The sequence below is a fragment of the Atta cephalotes genome (assembly GCF_000143395.1).
Source record: "Atta cephalotes unplaced genomic scaffold scaffold00065, whole genome shotgun sequence".
Taxonomy (NCBI): domain Eukaryota; kingdom Metazoa; phylum Arthropoda; class Insecta; order Hymenoptera; family Formicidae; genus Atta; species Atta cephalotes.
In genome coordinates, this window is record NW_012130129.1 from 560,752 (window position 1) to 567,440 (window position 6,689).

The following is a 6,689-nucleotide window of genomic DNA, read 5'->3' on the forward strand; positions in this document are numbered from 1 at the left end:
GAGAGAGAGAGAGTGACAAGGCGAGGGAGAGAGTCCAGTGTTTTGTTCGCGCGCGATGGACGCGTCGCCATAGCGACCGGCGGTTGTTTATTATTGCGTCCAGCGGTCGTAGGGTGGTACAGGGCGGTTTACGGGAGAAAAGGGTACGGGGCTCGCGGGGAGCAACGGGCGGGGGCTAGCGAGGGGGGAGGGAGGTGGACAGGGGGAGTCAAAAGGGTTAGGCAATGCTGTAGAGGGAATCGAAGGGCGGAAGGACACGGAGAGGGAGAGGGAGGGAGGGATGGAGAGAGGGAGAGAGAGAGAGAGAGAGAGAGAGAAAGGATAGAGGGGAACGCTAGCGTGCAACGAGGGAGTGGCGGCCGACCACACGAGGCCGAAAAACACACTCTCCACCAAACCTACCCCTTTCTGCACCCTCCTCCCGTCGCCTCCTCCCGGTGGTAATGAGAGTTCGATAAAGCGCCGTTACCAGTGTGTGACGTCAGACGAGTTTTCTCTCTTCCTCTCTCTTTCTCTCTTTATCCTTCACTATCGTGTTATCTTTTCTCTTCTCTCTCTCAAATTTTCCTCCTCTCTCATTCCCTTTTTCGTTCTCTCATTCTATCTCATTCTATCTCATTCTCTCTCATTCTCTCTCTTTCTCTCTTTCCCTATTCCCTATCTCTATCTCTTTCTCGCTTTCTCTCTTATTTTGTCTCTTCGTTGTTCGCTGGAGGTTTTATTGCTCGTTATCTTTTTCGACCGCCGTTAGCGGTAAAGTCGCGAGGTGACAGAAAACGAAGGCACGAAAACTTCGTGTCCGTTTTTTCCACGACGATGAAAACGTCCCGGTAGATCGACGAGTGTCATATTTTTCAAGAGAGGACATAATTTTCATTGGTATCATCGTGTCCATCGATAGAAGATGTTCACGCGTGATGGCGCTCGATGTAACAGTAATTGCTGATTGTGTGGCTGATACTAAAATACCTATGTATGCAGATTAGTATCCGATCATAATTTATGTATTAGAATTATAAAAATATCTAACTTTCCAATAAAGGCTGTCAGATTAATTACAGAATTAATGAGAAAAATTAATCGTTCTTTTACTAAGAAATTATATCATCATAAATAACAGTAGATATTATTTTAAGAAACAATAGCTTGACACATGAAAATAAATGAAATGTTGTACCTTGTCTTTTATAATAAATGAATTAATGTGTACTCTCCCCCCCCCCCCTCTCAGAATATTTTTCATAATACTATAAAATAAAATAATACTCTTCTAGCACTCTTTCTGAATTAAAAAAAAATCTATGAAAAATAATCTCATAAAGAACTGGTTCCACGACTTTTTTTATACGATCGAGAATTTTTATTCGTACCGACGTTTTTAGATTTTCACGAGCTGCTCGACACGTTTGATTACGAGAAGTAGGTTTTTCTGGAAAGTGGAAATTGGCCGTACTCTCTCTCGCTATGACCGCGGGAGAGTCGAATCACCGAGTCGGTGGATCGATCGATCAAGCCCTAATTGATCCCGGACTCTCAACGCACCTGTTTCGGATTCGCGTGACCCTACATCCTGACCCCGTGAATTTCGATTCCCTTTGTACCTTGCAACCGACCTTTAAGGCGCGTGCTAATTAAGAAAGGCATCCCACCACACAGCTGCTGTGGAATTGCAGCGATACTTGAAATTACTAACCGGTTCGGAGAAACGACATAAGGCCAATGAATACGCAGTCTAGACTGAATGCCACTAGAATTAACTTTGTCTCTCATTATGACTCATTAATCTTTGTATCAACATGATATCATTTGCAGCGAGACATTTGCAATTATATGCATTTTTCATTTTTCATATACAAGAAATTACTTCCCAGTAAACAGCAATTAACAGTAACATAAATGTTATAATTTCATACTCAACAAATGTAATTGTTACGTACAATATGTGCTATATGACATTTATTATTGCGTTGGAAATTATAATATTGATGTAACTAATATTTAAAAAATATCTATCAATATGAATAACTCTCACTATTAATTAACTAACAATAACATAACATATTAATCAATAGTAAATTTTACTCATATTAATAGATATTTTACATTGTATGTTATATACTGTTAGTATTTATCGGATTATTTATAGAAAATTATTTTCAGAAAATAATTCTTCTGATAAAAACAATATCATTATTACATGCGTGTTACGATTTAATACCAATGCGATAAGAGTTGTCTGACATTTCTTGGTAACGTAAAATGTATCAGAGATGCAGAAGATAACGAGGGATACTAGTGCGGCGGTTAGATATACATTCGAAAAGAAAAATGCCGACGATCGGAAGCACTAACGATTTTCCGACGAAGAAGGGTCTCCGGAGATGGCTACAAGAGACGGGGTCAGCACCGGAAGTCCGGAAGCTTCCTATCAGCGCCTCGAAATCTGTGCCGTCAGCTCAACTACATATGGAGGTCCATGGCTAAATGAAACGAGAGAAAGCACAGTATGGATCAGAAGCAATCTGGATTGAAAATTTTCGTGTTGGTTAAAAAGCCATACGCATAAACTAGTGCATTACGAACTGATTTGATTTCTGGTCCTAATGAGAGACGCGAGTGTAAAATTATTTTATGAAAAATGCAATGAAATCGATTGATTCGCCATTATACAATAATGATGAGTGAATGGAAGTGGATGGTAAATCGGATCTTGCATTAAAAACTCGCTCACTGATTTATTTCTGCTCACATTGAGTTGCTCTCATATTTCGATAATCCATTATATTATTATAAATAATTCTCACTTTTCCAAAATAGAACTCTGTGAAATGTTTGCAAATAAAAGATGTCTCATTAAAAAGAGGACTGTGATATCGAATCGAATGTTAACTGGGCTTGAGTAAATTAATCGATCCCTCTACCTTGTATGAAATACATGTATCGCAGCTTAACAGCCTTGAAATCTAAACCGCGGTATCGGTTCGATAACTGACCATTTCCGCCGTATATACTATATGTCAGAAAGCAGACAAAATTTCTTCCCTATTCTCCTCTATCCAGTGAACATCCGTTCACCTGCTCTCACTTCGCGATAATTTACTGTTTTTTCGGTTGTCGATTCAACCACTCGGCGCTAATTTACATTTACGAGCGAGATCGGCTAATTGCCGGTTAACCGGTTGGCCGAGCGCGGCGAATACCTGGCTGCAGTTTGTTCCCTTCCAATGTAACCGTTGTTCTCCGTGAGAACGAAAGGGCGCCCATAAAGGGCACGGACATTAATTACTAGCCATTATTTTCCTACACTTACCCCGACATAAACTTCCGCCGAACATGAAGCGAAATCAATCAACGTTGATTTTATCGAACGTACGAGTTTATCGATCGACCTTTTAAATATTCTTTTCGAAAACGCAAATAAATTTGGCGGTGTTTAAATTGTACAAAAAAAGAAAAAGATAAATATAATCTCCCAGCAGTCGGCGGGGAAATCGCGAAATACAATATTCGCAATTCGAGCTTTTATCTATCTCCGCGATATCTGTCGACGGCTTTTTTTTCTCTAGCTCAACCGAACCTTCGAAAGTGTATCCGTTTCCTTTTTATCCTCTTTGTACGCGCGAAACGGCCCTTCGTTTAACTTTAATTCCCCCCGTGCTCGCTCGCGCTCGAGAGCGCCGGGGTCAGATAGGAGAAGACAAACAACCATGTGATATGGAGCCCGTAAAGACCACCAAAACGTAAACCGTGATACAGGCGCCGCTGGACCGACTCGCCGCCGCAATGTGTTATCGTCGGTAAACGAGTCGCTCTGTCACTTGCTATTCGTCTCTAATTCTCTCCGGTCCTGCGCTTTAGGAAGATGAAACTTTAATTTCGCCCGCCCACGCCGGGCTCGGAAAAACAAAAGCAAAAGGCCAATTATCACGTCGACGAGTGTGTGATGTCGTGCCCGATTCATCGGCTCATTTATTTTCAGCGTTTTCACCGTTATTCACCCGGCCCGTCTCTCGCACTAACGCCTCGTATCGTCCTCGCGCGCTCGCTTATGTTCTCACGCGCCGACTATCGCGATATGGTCGATGCGCGATCCGATGCATTTTATCCCGCACGCTCTAATGGACAGTCGATTCCCCGTGGCCATCGTTGGGTACGGTTTTCCCTTTGATTTCGGAACCTCTCGCTCAGCCAAATTTCATGGGTGGGAAATTTTTTTGCGCACGGGCCCCGATACAGGTATAAAACCTTAATGGGTTAAAGTCCATCGGCGTGACTGGCTAGGCGACGGGTTCGAGGCATTAACTAAAAACCGAACCGAACGGTTCGCCCGGCGCGGCCGCGATGGAACTATGAGGACGATAGACTAGGGAGAGGGATAACGGGGGAGGGATGCTGGAGGGCCATGACAGGCATCGGGCTAGTCCTCGTTGCAATGCACACGTTATGTACGTGTACCCAGCCCGAACACACATCGCTGGATGCAGGAAAATGCCGAAATCGCTACGTTCATCGTCCCTCGTGGCCATCGGTAGTCGGTAGTGTCTGCTCTATAGTTTTATAAGCGAAATGTTTAGCTACATTTATTCCTGTAACTGAATTAATGCGGAAGTAAAATTTGGTATCAATTTGTCGAAAATAAGCGTAACCTGTTGTAATAAAAAGTATGTGCTACAACCTCAGCTAAAGATTAATATCGTTTCATTCGTTACTACTTTTAGATAATAAATATATTGAAATATCAGCTTGTATATTTTACAGATCAATTCCAACTTCAATGTTATATTGCTTTATACATTTTATTATGCTGTTTATTCCTCGGCACATTTGAGGAACACACTGAGAACGCCACACTACGGAACCGGTACACTTGGAAATAATATATCCAACCTAATTCGATTGCTTATAACATTCATAAAAATAAACATACTTATTAAACATTTTTTTTCAATCGAAACGTCAGACTTTAAGGGACATAATGGTACAAATAAGTGTATATAATAAGTGTATCTTTATTAACAAAAAACGATATAAGCAATGAAAAGCATTGGAAAAGTATTGGAAAAAGAAAACTGAGTATGTCACCGAATTTTTAAGGATTAAGATATAGAAACATCCATTGGATATTTTTAAAACGTTAGAGGTTTTGTGATATAGAGACTGTAATTAGGGACTTAATCTTGTAATCTATAAAAACAATATAATGAATTTAAAATATTTTTAAAATAATTTAAAACAAACTTTCTTCCTCTCTTTCTCTATCTACAATCGATTCGTCTTACAATCCTATATAAATAAATTTTTTATTCCAAGTCAACTTACTCAAGATTGATTTACTAAAAAACTTAATGCAATTGAAAAGTACAAGCAATAACAGCAGAAAATAACAGATCTATCAGAAACCATATATATCAGACTAATAAGTTGAAATCTATTGTTCCCTGTTTCTGTCGCCTTCAATTGTATCTTAAGTTTAACACTGACCTATTTTTATACGAGCAATATCTCCGAATAACGCTACGAAAATCCCTACCGCAGAATAAACGATAAATTACCGGCCGGAAAACTAAATACCGACCAAGCGCCGCCGACCGCATATTCGGGGGTAAAAAAAAAAAGGGAACAGGAAACCTGCCCAGCCTCGCGCGATTCACTCGTATACAGCATCTGACAACGAGAGACGAAAATCATGCACCGTCGGTGGCGAGCGTGTGCCGGGGCGAGCGATCGTTGGATCCGCGGAATCCCGGTCGATCCGCTCCGGGGGTGCGCTCGCTCGCTCACTCACTCGTTCACTCACTCCTCTCGAAAGCCGGAAGTAGCCGTGAAAAATTTTCCCGTCGACGTGTGGTGGCCCGTGTACGAGGCCAGGACCGCGCATTTCGCGGTGTTCGGGGTGTCGGGGGTGGTTCACCAGAGAGTGTACCGCGGGTTGGGTCACGGTGGGATGAGTTCTCAACGGTGTTGGACGCGAACGCGCGGTGAAGTGAGGGGAACGATGTGCGAGGGATGCCAGGGCAAGATGAGGGCAACGCGGGGTGGTGAATGAAGTAGAGCGCTCCGAGCGGTGAGTGCCGAGGGGGGTATCACGGGGGTGCGCGGAAGGAGCGAAGTGGCAGTGGTGGTGGCAGTGGGTGGCTGACGGTGAGGGTATTTGTTGGCGCGAGTGGCTAGCCAGTCGGATTACCACCGGGAGGGTGATTCGAGGGGGGTTCTCTCGTTGGGGTGGCCGCGTTCGGTTGGGATGGGGTTGGGACGGCGGCGAGGTGAGGAGGCTGGGTGGGTGGCTGTGGCGCGGTGCGGTATGGCGCGGGTCCGCGCGCGAGCGTGGCACACACAGTGGCACTCGACGAAAAATGTAGCCAGAGAGCGACCGCCGCTGGAAAATTTACACGCATCACGAGGGCGAAGCTGAATGGCGAGGGTTAAAAGAGCATCGCTAATGGCTACCGCGTCGGTTATTTTGTGGATTTTTATAATACGACTGGTCGGCTTCCTCCTCTCTCTCTCTCTCTCTCTCTCTCTCTCTCTCTCTCTCTCTTCTTCTTCTCTCTCTCTCTCTCTCTCTCTCTCTCTCTCTCTCTCTCTCTCTCTCTCTCTCTCTCTCTCTCTCTCTCTCTCTCTCTCTCTCTCTCTCTCTCTCTCTCTCTCTCTCTCTCTCTCTCTCTCTCTCTCTCTCTCTCTCTCTCTCT